The sequence below is a fragment of the Haematobia irritans genome, chromosome 3 (genome assembly GCF_050003625.1).
Source record: "Haematobia irritans isolate KBUSLIRL chromosome 3, ASM5000362v1, whole genome shotgun sequence".
Lineage (NCBI taxonomy): Eukaryota > Metazoa > Arthropoda > Insecta > Diptera > Muscidae > Haematobia > Haematobia irritans.
Window position 1 is genome coordinate 27,699,962 of NC_134399.1, and position 17,120 is coordinate 27,717,081.

The 17,120-nt window shown below is 32.9% G+C and overlaps 1 protein-coding gene across 5 annotated transcripts in view; it reads right to left on the bottom strand.

The window, feature by feature from the left end:
- fne (ELAV like RNA binding protein found in neurons) overlaps positions 1-17,120 on the bottom strand; it is a 200,633-nt gene that overhangs the window by 46,471 nt on the left and 137,042 nt on the right. For 2 of the 5 annotated variants that reach the window (XM_075303029.1, XM_075303027.1), the window contains exon 1: positions 4,175-4,404. The exons of 1 other annotated variant lie outside the window; for it this stretch is intronic. The gene's annotated coding sequence lies outside the window, so the exon portion shown is untranslated. Of the gene's footprint in view, positions 1-4,174; positions 4,405-17,120 lie in introns of those variants that run through there. 2 more of the 5 variants (XM_075303030.1, XM_075303031.1) reach the window with 2 other exon arrangements.

Consider the following 17,120-nt stretch of genomic DNA (forward strand, 5'->3'; position numbering starts at 1 on the left):
ATAATTTTCCAATGTTCTAGGAAATAAATGTTAACCGGTAGACCGTTATCGTAAAGGTGCAATCGAAAGAAAACAAGGACAATAATTAAAACAGCTATTTGATACTATAAATAGAGCTATCGTATGTATTTCAAATACATTTTGGTTGCATGGCAATTTGACATTGAATTTAATTGTAACATACTGGAAGCAGAATTTATTTATCACTACTTCAATACAATACTCAATACAGCCTAAACTATATGTATTACACTGAAACGAAAGAGATTTCTTTTTGGAGAAATTGTAGACAAACGAAAAAATACTTTATAAGTAATAAAATAGTAATAAAATGTTTACAAAATTTTCTATAGAAATAAATTGTTGACAAAATTTTCTATAGAAATAAAATGTTGACAAATTTTTCTATAAAAATAAAATTTTAACAAAGTTTTCTATAGAAATAAAATTTTGAGAAAATTTTCTTTAGAAATAAACTTTTGACAAAATTTTCTATAGAAATAAAAATTTGAGAAAATTTTCTATAGAAATTAAATGTTGACAAAATTTTCTATAGAAATAAAATTTTGAGACCATTTTCTATAGAAATAAAATTTTGACAAAATATTCTCTAGAAATTAAATGTTGACAAAATTTTGTATAGAAATTAAATTTTGACAAAATTTTCTATAGAAATAAAATGTTGACAACATTTTTTATAGAAGTAAAATTTTGACAAAATTTTCTATACAAATGAAATGTCAACAAAATTTTCTGTAGAAATAAAATTTTGACAAAATTTTCTATAAAAATAAAATTTTGACAAAATTTTCTATTGAAATATAATTTTGACAAAATTTTCTATAGAAATAAAATTTTGACAAAGTTTTCTATAGAAATAAAATTTTGACAAAATTTTTTATAGAAATAAAATTTTGACAAAATTTTTTATAGAAATAACATTTTGACAAAATTTTCTATAGAAATAAAATTTTTCAAAAGTTTTCTATAGAAAAAAAATTTTGAGAAAATTTCCATAGAAATAAAATTTTGACAATATTTTCTATAGAAATAAAATTTTGACAAAATTTTTTATAGAAATAAAATTTTGACGAAATTTTCTATAGAAATAAAATTTTGACGAAATTTTCTATAAAAATTATATGTTAACAAAATTTTCTATAAAAATGAAATGTTAACACAATTTTCTATAAAATTTTGACAAAATTTTCTATAGAAATAAAATTTTGACAAAATTTTCTATAGAAATAAAATTTTAACAAAATTTTCTATAGAAATAAAATTTTGACAAAATTTTCTATAGAAATAAAATTTTAACAAAATTTTCTATAAAAATGAAATGTTAACAAAATTTTCTATAACAAGTATATACAGCAGTAAGTTCGGCCGGGCCGAATCTTAAATACCCACCACCATGAACCAAATATTAGGGTTTCCTTTGAAATTTCAGGAGGGCTTGAGAACTTGAGGACACCTCCCAAAGATAAATTTAAAGATTTCACCTATGAGGACTATATCAGATTCTGGATTTATAATGTTAGAGGAATCATTAACATCTCTTGTAAGTGTGCAAGAATAATTATAAAATAACGTCTTGATTTGAAATCTTAAATCTGTAGATTTTCACCCGAGAAATAAAATTTTACATTGAGTTTCAAGCAATTTTCATGATCAGTGCGCTTCTATACTCTCAAGAAGTGAAGTCGGTCTATATGGATGCATTACGAAATGGAGCGATAAAAACTTAATCCGATACACGTTTTTGTGAGCCAAAAATACCAGAATATTTACAATTTCAGGCAAATCGGATAAAAACTTCGGATTCTAGAAGCCCAAGAAGTAAAATCGGGAAATCGGTCTATATGGGGACCATACCACAACATGGACCGATACTCACCATTTTCGGCACACCTCTTTATGGTTCTAAAATACCTCTAGATTTCCAATTTCAGACAAATTGGATAAAAACTACGGTTTATATAAGCCCAAGAAGTAAAATCGGGAGATCGGTCTATATGGGGGCTATACCGAAATATGGACCGATACTCACAATTTTTGGCACACCTTTTGATGGTCCTCAAATACCTCTAGCTTTTCAATTTCAGGCAAATTGGATAAAAACTACGGATTCTATAAACCCAAAATGTAAAATCGGGAGATCGGTCTATATGGGGGCTATACCGAAATATGGACCGATACTCACCATTTTCGGCACACCTTTTGATGGTCCTCAAGTACCTCTAGCTTTTCAATTTCAGGCAAATTGGATAAAAACTACGGTTTCTATAAGCCCAAGACCCCAAATCGGGAGGTCGTTTTATATGGGGACCATACCAAAACATGGACCTATACTCACAATTTTTGGCACACATATTTGTGGTCCTACAATATCTCTAGATTTCCAATTTCAAGTAAATTGAATAAAAACTGCGGTTTCTATAAGCCCAAGAAGTAAAATCGGGAGATCGGTCTATATGGAAGCTATACCAAAACATGGACCGATACTCGCTATTTTTGACACACCTCTTTATGGTCATAAAATATTTCTAAATTTAAAATTTCAGCCAACTTGGATAAAAACTACGATTTCTATAAGCCCAAGACCCCAAATCGGGAGATCGGTTTATATGGGGACTATATCAAAACCTGGACCGATATAGCCCATCTTCGAACTTGACCTGCCTGCAGATAAAAGACGAGTTTGTGCAAAATTTCAGCACGATTGCTTCATTATTGAAGACTGTAGCGTGATTACAACAGACAGACAGACGGACATCGTTATATCGCCTTAGAATTTGTCCCTGATTAAGAATATATATATACTTTATATAGTCGGAAATCGATATTTCGATGTGTTACAAACGGAATGACAAACTTATTATATACTACAATGTACCAAATTTCAACTCACTCGAATGATTTGGCTTGGTACATTGGCTCCTCCAAGAGGCTCCCAAAACCAAATCTCGGGATCGGTTTATATGGGGCTATATATGATTATGGACTGATATGGACCACTTTTGGCATGGTTGTTAAATATCATATACTATCCCCACGTACCAAATTTCAAGCAGATCGGATGAATTTTGCTTCTCCAAAAGGCACCGGAGGTCAAATCTGGGGATCGGTTTATATGGGAACTACATATAATTATGGACTGATAGGAACCAATTCTTGAATGGTTGTTGGATACCATATACTAATATCAAGTACCAAATTTCAACCGAATGGGAAGAATTTTGCTCTTCCAACGGGCTCTGGAGGTCAAATCTGGGGATCGGATTATATGGGGCCTATATATAATTATGGGCCGATACCCACCAATTTTTGCAAGGGAGTTTGAGGCCATATATTAACACCACGTACCAAATTTCAACTGAATCAGACGAATTTTGGTCTTCCAAGAGGCTCCGGAGGTCAAATCTGGTGATCGGTTTATATGGGGGCCATATATAATTATGGACCAATGTGGACCAATTTTTGCATGGATGTTAGAGACCGTATACTAATACTATGTACCAAATTTCAGCCGGATCGGATGAAATTTGCTTCTCTTAGAGGCCTCGCAAGCCAAATTTGGGGGTCCGTTTATTTGGGGGCTATACGTAAAAGTGGACCGATATGGCCCATTTGCAATACCATCCGACCTACATCAATAACAACTACTTGTGCCAAGTTTCAAGTCGATAGCTTGTTTCGTTCGGAAGTTAGCGTGATTTCAACAGACGGACGGACGGACGGACGGACATGCTCAGATCGACTCAGAATTTCACCACGACCCAGAATATATATACTTTATGGGGTCTTAGAGCAATATTTCGATGTGTTACAAACGGAATGACAAAGTTAATATACCCCCCATCCTATGGTGGAGGGTATAAAAAGGCCACTTTTTACAATTCTCAGCAGTCGAAAAGCCGAAGTCCACGATTTTCAAGAAATCGAAAACTTGATTTTTACAAATTTTAAAAATGTCCTAAACTAAAAAATACTTTTAAAAAATATTTAAAAAATCCGAAATTAAACAATATTTTTCTTTTTAAATAAATAGGTTGAAAATGGGACAATCATTTATTAAAAAAAAAAAATTAATGAATGGTTTGACGTCCGCATTTCTTATATGATTTTTATAATTTTTTTTTCAAGAAATTTTTATTATATTGTATCAACTTACATATCTGTTTTTCAGGATATTTGTTCCATATATTGATAAATCAGACGAAATTGTCTAAGAGTCTTTTCACAAAATAAAATGTTTTACACAGTCTAATAGTAATTGCAAACATACAACTCAGTTATGGCAAAAAGAAATTAGCGAATTTTTTTTTTAAAGTTAAATTAGTAGAATTTATTTATTTTTAATTTAAATTAGCAGAAAATTTTATTTAAAATCATGGAGTTAATCTTTTTTGTTTTTAATTTACTTTTGTTTATTTTATTCAACAAAAATTTGACTAGAAAAAAACGACGTTGAACACAATTTATGCACACACAGACGAAGAAAAGTTACTAACGATGATGAAGAATATTTGGATATAATTTTTATTAATTTTATTTTTTTTTTTAATAACAAAGTTCAATTTTTATTTGGATTTAAATAATTTGGCCTTTATTCTTAACAATTATCTTGAATAAATTGTTACGAAATATTTTGAGAGGGGTAAATTTTGTTATTTAGTTTAGAAAATAATATTGCAAAATGCCCGTTGAAATCTTTGCGTTTTACTCCGTTTCTTTGGGATTTGAAAACAAAGTTCTCCTTAGAAATTTTAAGATGGATTCTTGATTTGATTTTTTCTTATTGGTGTTGTTATTTCTTTTTTTATTTAAATTTAATATAGAAAATGCCCAAGTTAAACTCGGTTTGTTCTTTTTTCTCTCTTTCTCTTTTGTTTTGATGTTTGGAAGCCGGTGTTGGTTTGTTTTTGTTTCAAAAAAATCGAGTTTTTTAACGTAACGGAAAGTCAAAATTTTGAACCGAGTTTTGAATGGACTACTGGACTTGAAACTTAGAACCTTGATTGGATTATTTTGGTATTTTGGTCTAGATGTTCCTTAGGTTGTTGTTGTTGGTCTTTTTGGGTTTTTTCTTTTTTGTTGTTGTTTTGTGATTTTTTACAACACAAAAAATTATTGCATTAATAGAGTGCAGAGGAGTCCGAAAACAATAAACTAAAGATATTTAAAACTGAATGTTCTCGAAAAATGAACGAACGAAAGCAACAAACGAACACGTACGACTGAGGACGACGATCCTTATGGTTTGTCGATTGATAACAATATGCGCCCTGCTGGTCATTATCCTGGCATGTAAACCCTCACAAGGAATCAAATTGGAAGGACTGGAATCACAATATTCCAAAAACAAAATCCCAAAAAAAAAACCTGAGAGAGAGTGTCAAAGAGCGGAAGAGAGTTTAGTGAAAATTAAACTCTCCCTTCATCGAATATAGTCAAACTTGTCTGGCATATGGCTATAGAGACCAAAGACAACCGGCATTCACACGCTTTTTTTTTTTTGCTAAGAAAATAGAAATACATCAAACAACCCCCATATAAGAGAAACACATTGAAAGAAAGAGAACCAATTGTAAGAGAATTCCCAATGCAGAGAGTATAAGAAATGAATACCTCAGGCGTTGTCATTGTATATAGGAAATTTTTTATTCCTTGGTTTCTTTTTCATTGCAATCCTCTAGACAATTGGCAAAAATTAATTTAGAATTTTTAAATAAATAAAAAAATTGGTAATTATGTTCAAAATATTTCAAAATGCTATACATAGAATTACGTTAGAATCCTTTATTGTTCTCTGTATGTGGGTAGGTAGATGTCTCTCACCTGTGCGCCATAGTTTAATGTCTGTTGTCATGCTAACGCGTGCCTGGTGTTGTTGTCACCGTCACCGTCACCGTCAACGCCGTAATCATTGTCATCAACTATGGCAACATTGCACAGTGGTATAAAATAGAAAAAAGAAGTATATACAGCAGTAAGTTCGGCCGGGCCGAATCTTAAATACCCACCACCATGAATCAAATATAATAGTTTACTTTGAAAACTCTTCGTCGTAGCTGGTTTCTTGATAATATATAGAATTTTAGGGGGTTTGATGACAAATTTTCTCTCAAGCAAATCAGTTCAACCAGATTCTACCTATGAAGACTAGATCAGATTCTGGATTTATGAGAACCACTTTTGTTTGAGTTTTAGAGAAATCATAAATATATCGTGTATGTGATGAAATAACGCCTTGATTTGAAATCTTAAATCTATAGATTTTTTCCGCCATTATTTAAAAGAATACAATGAGTAAAATCAGGAAATTTTACTTTCAGTTTCAAGCAATTTTCATGATCAGTGCGCCTGCTATACCCTGAACAAAGTGTTTTCTTTTCTGCGAAACGAAATTTTAGACAAGCAAAGTTTTCATCTGACACAAATTTTAGAGACAATCGTTGAATCGCTTATCAAAAATTTGGATTAGTTTGCTCTAAATAATTTATAAACGAAAATACTTTATACGAAGGAGGAATTTCGTTTGTCTAAAACATGGGTCGACACACACCATATTCGGCTGACCTATTTGTGGTCAGCCGGATTTAGGTCTATATGGGGGCTATACCAAAACCAATACTCACCACCTCTGAATGTTCCTCAAATACCTCTAGAATTCCACATTCAGACGAATTGGGTGAAAACTACGAATTCTAGAAGCTTAAGAAGTAAAATCGGGATATCAGTCTATATACACGCAAAGAAAAAAAACGTTTGGAAAACGTGTACCGAAAACGTTTTTCTTTTGTTAGAGTTTTTTGAATTGCTTCGAAAATTTTAAACTTTTATCACCAAAAAAATTCGTTTGTTACAAAATTTTTATTTTTTCAATAAAAAAAGTTATTTTTGAAATAACAACACAGTCCATTTCGTTTATATCAAACACTGTTCTTTTCTGACTTTAGGTCTTTAATAAGACACATTTTACAGTTCAAAATTTAATATAGTACAATGTAATGTTGAACATTTTTTCGGAATCTTCCGAATATATCTGGAATATATGTAAAAAAAAAAAACAAAAGCAAAAAAAAAAAAATTTGGCCGAAGCAGGGATCGAACCCACGACCCTTGGCATGAGAGTCGGACGTAGCTACCACTGCTCCACGGTGCCAAACTAAATGTTTGTTTCTGTTAAATAAACTTTGTTTATTCGGTTCGTGGGCGCCGCAAGCTATGCTATATAAATATAACTTATATGGATATTTATCTATTGATGACCATAACAGGTACATAGCTCAGTGGTTAGTGTGTTGGCTTACAATGTGCATGGTCCGCGGTTCGATTCTCCGTCCAGGCGCAAGGTAAAAAAAACATTGTTGGTATTACAAGAAAAGAAGGTACTAAGAACTAAAAAAACTTCTCGAAAGTGAGAAAGACGTGAGGGAAAATGCAATTAGCCAGAAAAAAATTTTTTGAGTTAGTCTTTATGAAATTGTTTTTACATCCTGGAAAAGAATAAACGTTTATCACAAAAAGTATATACTTTTCTTCCAAATACACTTCCTTACAGCGAAAAGCAAATGAGAAACGAACTTTGTTTGTCTAAAATTTCGTTTGGGAGGAAAGAATTATTTTTTTGCGTGTAGGGGCTATACCAAAACATGGACCGATACGGACCATTTTCGACACACCTCTTTATGGTCCAAAAATACTTCCAGATTTTCAATTTCAGGCAAATCGAATCGAAAATACAGTTTATAGAAGCCCAAGAATAAAAATCGGGAGATCGGTCTATATGGCGTCTATACCAAAATATGGACCGATACGGACCATTTTCGACAAACCTTTTTATGGTCCTCAAGTACCTCTAGATTTTCAATTTCAGGCAAATTTGATAAAAAAAACTACGGTTTTTATAAGACCAAGACCCCAAATCGGGAAGTCGGTTGATATGGGGACTATATCAAAACTTGGACCGATATAGCCCATCTTCGAACTTGACCTGCCTGCAAACAAAAAACGAATCTGTGCCAAACTTCAGGACGATAGCGCCATTATTGAAGGCTGTAGCGTGATTACAACAGACAGACGGACAGACAGACAGACGGACCTGCTTATATCGTCTTAGAATTTCTCCCTGATCAAGAACATATATACTTTATATAGTCGGAAATCGATATTACGATGTGTTACACACGGAATGACAAACTTATTATACTAATTAATTGAAGAAAATAGAAAAAAATGGTTAGATTTTTTACAGTTTCGTAGATTGGTAGATTGATGTTTTGGTAGATTTTGCAAAATATTTCCTTCCAACTAAGAAGTACTTCACAAATTTTCTATAAAAGTAAAATTTTGACAAAATCTTCTGCTATATAAAAATAAGTCGATTTTTCCTTCCTGGGTCAATAACTCCAGAACGCACGAACCGATTTCTAGGATTTTGCATTCGTTAGAAAGGTCTCGGAGTCTGTGAGGTTTATAGCAACAAAGAAAATTTAAGAAAAGTTTCAACGGAAAAGCGGGAAAATCTTTCTAATATACAGCGCCATCTCTGATTTCCACGGTTTTGCATTCGTTGGAAAGGTCTCGGACTCTGTGAAGTTAATAGCAACAAAGAAAATTCAAGAAAAGTTTAAATGGAAAAGCAGGAAAATCTTTTTTTACATACAGCGCACATTACAAAAATGTATAATTTGAATTCATCGCAGTTGCTTTTGTTATAAAAATAATTGTATATTTATTGTATATTGTATATTTATATATGAAAAATGTTCGGAGAACGTAGAGGGTAATCATGTGGTGAAAATAGGGTACCTCATTTTTTGATATCTGGTGGGGGAGCGGGACATTCCCCTTGCCCGAATTTTTCAAAATTGGGCCAAAGTTCTCCGATTTGAGTGAAATTTCCAAGGAAGGTTAGGGGTGATGTCTAGACAAAGACCCGCTACTTTATTTTTCGATATTTGGTCGCGGAGATGGACCACCCCCTATACGATTTTTGTTTAAAGTACAGCAAAAAAACAAAAATTCTCCGATTTTTGTTTAATGTACAGCAAAAAAACAAAAATTCTCCGATTTACTTGAGATTTACAAAGAACACGCCGTGGGGTTATGAATTTATTATGGAGTACCTGATTTTTTAATATTTGGACGGGAAGGAGGATCTCTCCCTTGGCCGACTTTTTGAAATTTGGAACAAAATTATCCGATTTGCTTGAAATTTTCAGTGAAGTTTGAGGGGGCGTCTAGGCAAAAACAAGCTACTTTATTTTTCGGTGTTTGGTCGAAGAGGGGGCCTCCCCTTTGTCCGAGTTTTTTTTTTGTAAGTACAGTGAAAAAATTACAATTTGTCGACTTACTGAAATTTTACGGAGAGCATGGGGGAGATTATGAAATTTATATGAGATATGTATATGCTTTATTAATATTTGATCGGGGAAAAATAAAAGGACACAGGGAGACCTCATTTCTCCTCAAGTACATAACATACCATGAAACTTTTCCAATTTACTTGAAATTTACAGATGATGTTGGATAGGTGTTTTTTATTATAATCCACATCTGATTTTGTGATATTCGGAAGGGAAGAGGGGCCTTAGCTTGCCCTGCTGTTTAAAAATTGGGCTTATAATTTGCTTTATATTTTCTGGGACGTCTACACAATGTACGCTATATCATTTTTCGATATTCGGACGCGGAGGGAGACCTCCTCTAAAACAAAATTAAACAAGTATATACGGCCGTAAGTTCGGCCTGGCCGAAGCTTATGTACCCTCCATCATGGGGGCTATACGTAAAAGTGGACCGATATGGCCCATTTTCAATACCATCCGACCTACATCGATAACAACTACTTGTGCCAAGTTTCAAGTCGATAACTTGTTTCGTTCGGAAGTTTGCGTGATTTCAACAGACGGACGGACGGCAGACATGCTTAGATCGACTCAGAATTTCACCACGACCCAGAATATATATACTTTATGGGGTCTTAGACCAATATTTCGATGTGTTACAAACGGAATGACAAAGTTAATATACCCCCATCCTATGATGGAGGGTATAAAAACTATAATTCTAAAGTTTACTTGAATTTTACAAAGGCCGCAGGGGAAGGTTATGAAATCAATAGGGTGTACTTGATTTTTGGGTATTTGGACGGGAACCATCTCCTTGCCCCATACTATGGGGAGCCACCGTGGTGTAATGGTTAGCATGGCCGCCTTGCATACCCAAGGTCGTGGGTTCGATTCCTGCTTCGACCGAACACCAAAAAGTTTTTCAGCGGTGGATTATCCCACCTCAGTAATGCTGGTGACATTTCAGAGTATTTCAAAGCTTCTCTAAGTGGTTTCACTGCAATTTGGAACGCCGTTCGGACTCAGCTATAAAAAGGAGGTCCCTTGTCATTGAGCTTAACATGGAATCGGGCAGCACTCAGAGATAAGAGAGAAGTTCACCCCTGTGGTATCACAATGGACTGAATAGTCTAAGTGAGCCTGATATATCGGGCTGCCACCTAACCTAACCTAACCTACTATGAAACTGGAAGGAAAGTTTACGGATTTTCTGGGAATTTGCAGAGAAAGTGACGTTCCTTTACAAAAAATAGAGCGAAATCTAACCTTCTCCGATTTACTTGAATTGGGAAATTGGGAATTATCCAGAAAGCAGAAAAATTAAAAAAAATGGTTGAAAGAGAACACCCCCTACAAGACGTTTGTGAAGCCGGTTCGTTTTATATCTGAATAGCCGCCCTATTTCTGTATATAAACGAAAAAGCCAGTAGTCCGAGTTTTGAAATTTATGAGACACGTGTGTGGAAACCATGGAGGGATTAATCAGTATTTCAGTTTTTATGCCAGACTTCCCCTGACCCTACTCTTTAAAAGAGTCCAAATCTTTTCGAATTTGTTTTCAGATCGAAGGATATGGTTGACTATGTTAACGAAAATATGCTTCGGGAGGCGCAGCTAAGCGGGCCGGGTTACACTAATTTTGTCTATAAAATTAAATTTTGACAAAATTTTCTATAGAACTAAAATAGTGACAAAATTTTATATAGAAATAAAATTTTGGCAAAATTTTCTATAGAAATATAATCTTCACAAAATTTTCTATGGAAATAAAATTTTGCAAAATTTTCTATAGAAATACAATTTTGCAAAGATTTCTATAAAAATAAAATATTGACAAAATTTTTTATAGAAATTTAAAAAAAATTATCTATAGAAATAAAATGTTGTCAAAATTTTGTATAGAAATAAAATGTTGACAAAATTTTATATTGAAATAAAATTTTGGCAAAATTTTCTATAGAAATAAAATTTTGACAAAATTTTTACAATATTTTCTATAGAAATAAAATTGTAACAAAAATTTCGATAGAAATAAAATTTTGACAAAATTTTCCAAAAATTTTCTATACAAATAAAGTTTTAACAAAATTTTCTTTAAAAATCTAATTTTGACAAAATTTTCTGTAGAAATAAAATTTTAACATTTTTTATAGAACAAAATGTTAGCAAGAATTTCTGTAGAAACAAAAATTTTCTATAGAAATAATTTTTTTGCACAAACTTTCTATAGAAACATAATTTTGACAAAATTCATAATAAAAGTAAAATTTTCACAAATTTTTTTATAGAAATAGATTGTCGACAAAATTTTCTATAGAAATAAAATTTTGACAAAATTTTCTATAGAAAACAAATAGTGTCAAATTTTTTATAGAAATAAAATATTGACAAAATTGTCTATAGAAATAAAATTTTGACAAAAATTTCTACGGAAATAAAATTTTTGCAAAAAAATCCATAGAAATATAATCTTGACAAAAATTTTTTATGGAAATAAAATTTTGACAAAATTTTCTATAGAAATAAAATTTTGGCAAAATTTTTTATAGAAATGTTGATAAAATTTTGTATAGAAATAAAATTGTGACAAAATTTTCGATAGAAATGAAATTGTGACAATATTTTCTATAGAAATAAAATTTTGACTCAATTTTTACAATATTTTCTATAGAAATAAAATTGTGACAAAATTTTCGATAGAAATAAAATGTTGACAAAATTTTCTATAGAAATAAAATTTTCCAAAAATTTTCTATAGAAATAAAGTTTTAACAAAATGTTCTATTTAAATAAAATTTTGACAAAATTGTGTATAGAAATAAAATTTTGACAAAATTTTGTATAGAATTAAAATAAATGCCTCCTGTGCTTCTATCTCCTCACATAGTGCATTAATATCTGATCCACTATATCTGTTAGCATCGCTTTTGCACAAATTTTCTAATAAATAAAGTTTTAACAAAATTTTTTATAGAAATAGAGTTTTGACAAAATTTTCTATAGAAATTAAATTTTAACAAAATTTTTTATAGAAATAAAATGTTAACAAAATGTTCTATATAGAAGTAAAATTTTAACAAAATTTTCAGTAGAAATTAAATTTTGAATAAATTTTCTCTAGAAATAAAATTTTGACAAAATTATCTATAGAAATAAAATTATGACAAAAAATAAAATTTTGTATGGAATTAAAAACCAAATAAGTACGTTCACTGCTTTATTTTCAAAATAAAAAATCCCCCTATACATACACTCACGCACCCTGCACACTCATTAGGACCTAGTGTGAGACATGCATCGCATATTCCCATTTATATACCAGTGGTTATTTGGCCAGGCGCTTTTTCAACATCCCCTTCTAGGGGTTTTTGCTGCAAAGTTGCCTTTAGTTTGCTTTGCAGGATTTGTTTTTTTTTTTGTTCTTCTTTAAATTGGAACTCATTCTTTGTTTCTAGTGTGAAGGGGGAGTAATTGAATGCAATTCAACGCAAACTCAAATGAAATACAATGATGCAAAGCTCATGAGACCATAATGATGCTGGGTGGACTCGTAGATAGCGAAAATTATATAACAAACATGGTTTGTTTTTTGGGGGAGGTAAAACATCAAGGGCTCGAGTGAAGTAATTGTGTTTTTCATAAAAACGTCGTTCTGTATTCGAATGTAGAATCATGCGATATCTCTATGGTCTTATATTTAAAATAAATGTTTCCATTGGGAAAACCAACTGAAAAACAACGATTATACCAAAAGAAAAGTTTTCTTCTTCAAGGAATGAAATTTTAGACAAGCGAAGATTTTTTTACACACAAAAATTTTTTCTCATTCAATCACGAAATTGATTGAACCAATTAATTGTTCAATTGAAATGTCTTCAAATGATAGTATCAATCAGAGTTTTAATTGAACATAAAAAATGTTTGGTTAAAAAATTAATTGATTGCAATTGAAATTTTTTCAATTAATTTTTTAATTTTATTCAATTAAAAATTTAATTGATTTATATTGCAAAAATTAATTAATTTTTTAAGTTGATTCCATAAATTGTTTACTCAAAAATCAATCCAATTTTCAATTATCTTTTTTAATTAAATCAGTTAAATAATTGATTGGTTTTGACAATCGACATCGATTAAATTTTATTAAATTGTTAATTGGAACAAATAATTCTTTAATAAAAACCACGAACATTCATTTTATTAAATATCTTTTTTCCATGGTTTGATGAAAAATTGTGATTGTATAAATTATTTTTTTAATTAAAGACGTAAATATTTTTCAATCACGTTATTTTTTGACTTTTGACTATTTTATACCCTCCACCATAGGATGGGGGTATATTAACTTTGTCATTCCGTTTGTAACACATCGAAATATTGCTCTAAGACCCCATAAAGTATATATATTCTGGGTCGTGGTGAAATTCTGAGTCGATCTGAGCATGTCCGTCCGTCCGTCCGTCTGTTGAAATCACGCTAACTTCCGAACGAAATAAGCTATCGACTTGAAACTTGGCACAAGTAGTTGTTATTGATGTAGGTCAGATGGTATTGCAAATGGGCCATATCGGTCCACTTTTACGTATAGCCCCCATATAAACGGAGCCCCAAATTTGGCTTGCGATTGATCTAAGAGAAGCAAATTTCATTCGATCCGGCTGAAATTTGGTACATGGTGTTAGTATATGTTCTCTAACAACCATGCAAAAATTGGTCCATATCGGTACACTTTTACGTATAGCCCCCATGTAAACGGAACTCCAAATTTGGCTTGCGATTGCTCTAAAAGAAGCAAATTACATCCGATCAGGCTGAAATTTGGTACGTGGTGTTAGTATATGGTCTCTAACAACCATGCAAAAATTGGTCCACATCGGTCCATAATTATATAGCCCCCATATAAACCGATTCCCAGATTTGGCTTGCGGAGCCTCAAAGAGAAGCAAATTTCATCCGATACGGCTGAAATTTGGTACATAGTATTAGTATATGGTCTCTAACAACCATGCAAAAATTGGTCCATATCGGCCCACATTTATATATAGCCCCCATTTAAACCGACCCCAGATTTTAACTCCGGAGCCTCTTAGAGGAGCAAAATTCATCCGATCAGGTTGAAATTTGGTAGATGGAGGTAGTATATGATATTTAACAACCATGTCAAAAGTGCTCCATATCAGTCCATAATCATATGTAGCTCCCATCTAAACCGATCCCGAGATTTGGTTTTGGAGCCTCTTGGAGGAGCAAATTTCATTCGAGTCAGTTGAAATTTGGTACATTGTGCTAGTGTATGGCCGTTAACAACCATGCCTAACTAGGTCCATATCGGTCTATAGTTATATATAGCCCTCAGATAAATAGATCCCCAATCACACAAAAATTGGTCCATATCAAGTTCATAATTGTATATAGCCCACATATAAGCGACCCCCATATTTCAATTCTGGCTCTCTACGTACCGTGCAAAAAGTCCATATCGATTCGTAATTATTTGTAGACTTAACTATACATAACTTTTTTGTCTAATGTATACCACGTATGGACTAACTCACAATTTAGAAAACGATGTTAAGAAGTTTTAAAATACCACAACCCAAGTAATTCGATTGTGGATGACAGTCTTTCGTAGAAGTTTCTACGCAATCCATGGTGGAGGGTACATAAGATTCGGCCTGGCCGAACTTACGGCCGTATATACTTGTGTGTATTTATTATACCCACCACCATAGAATGGTGACGGGGGTATAATAAGTTTTTGATTCCGTTTGTAACACATCGAAATATCGATTTCCGACTATATAAAGTATATATATTCTTGATCAGGGAAAAATTTTAAGAAGATATACCTATGTCCGTATGTCTATCTGGCTGTCCGTCTGTTGTAATCACGCTACAGCCTTCAATAATGAAGCAATCGTGCTGAAATTTTGCACAAACTCGTCTTTTGTCTGCAGGCAGGTCAAGTTCGAAGATGGGCTATATCGGTCCAGGTTTTGATAAATTCCCCATAGAATGCAACCTCCCGATTTGAGGTCCTGGGCTTATAGAAACTGTAGTTTCTATCCAATTTGCCTGAAATTTGAAATCTAGAGGTATTTTAGGACCACAAAGAGGTGTGCGAAAAATGGTAATTATTGGTCCTTTTTTGGTATAGTCCCCATATTGACCGATCTCCCGATTTTACTTCTTGGCTTCTAGAATCCGTAGTTTTTATCCAATTTGCCTGAAATTGAAAATCTAGAGGTATTCTAGAACCATAAAAAGGTATGCCAAAAATGGGAAGTATCGGTCCATGTTTTGGTATAGCCCCCATTTAGACCGATCTCCCGATTTTATTTCTTGGTTTTTATCCAATTTGACTGACATTGGAAATCTAGAGGTATTTTAAGGCCATAACAACTATAAAAGGCCGTAAGTTCGGCCAGGCCGAATCTTATGTACCCTCCACCATGGATTGCGTAGAAACTTCTACGAAAGACTGTCATCCACAATCAAAATACTTGGGTTGTGGTATCTTAAAACTTCTTAACATCGTTTTCTAAATTGTGAGTTAGTCCATACGTGGTATATATTAGACAAAAAAGTTATGTATAGTTAAGTCTACAAATAATTACGAATCGATATGGACTTTTTGCACGGTACGCAGAGAGCCAGATTGAAATATGGGGTCGCTTATATGGGGGCTATATACAATTATGTACTTGATGTGGACCAATTTTTGTGTGATTGGAAATCGATTTATCTGAGGGATATATATAACTATAGACCGATATGGACCTAGTTAGGCATGGTTGTTAACGACCATATACTAGCACAATGTACCAAATTTCAACTCACTCGGATGAAATTTGCTCCTCCAAGAGGCTCCAAAACCAAATCTCGGGATCGGTTTATAAGGGGCTATATATGATTATGGACTGATATGGACCACTTTTGGCATTGTTGTTAAATATTATATACGATCACCACGTACCAAATTTCAAGCAGATCGGATGAATTTTGCTTCTCCAAAAGCACCGGAGGTCAAATCTGGGGATCGTAGGAACAAATTCCTGCATGGTTGTTGGATACCATATACTAACATCACGTACCAAATTTCAACCGAATGGGAAGAATTTTGCTCTTCCAAGGGGCTCTGGACGTCAAATCTGGGGATCGGTTTATATGGGGCCTATATATAATTATGGACCAATTTTTGCATGGGAGTTTGAGGCCATATATTAACACCACGTACCAAATTTCAACTGAATCAGATGAATTTTTGTCTTCCAAGAGGCTCCGGAGGTCAAATCTGGTGATCGGTTTATATGGGGGCTATATATAATTATGGAACGATGTGGACCAATTCTTGCATGGTTATTAGAGACCATATACCAACACCATGTACCAAATTTCAGCCGGATCGGATGAAATTTGATTCTCTTAGATGCCTCGCAAGCCAAATCGGGCGATCGGTTTATATGGGGGCTATATATAATTATAGGCCGATGTGAACCAATTTTTGCATGGTTGTTAGAGACCATATACCAACACCATGTACCAAATTTCAGCCGGATCGGATGAAATTTGCTTCTCTTAGAGGCCTCGCAAGCCAAATCAGGGGATCGGTTTATATGGGGGCTATATATAATTACGGACCGATGTGGACCAATTTTTGCATGGTTGTTAAAGACCATATACTAACACCACGTACCAAATTTCAGCCGGATCGGATGAAATTTGCTTCTCTTAGAGGCCTCGCAAGCCAAATCGGGGGAT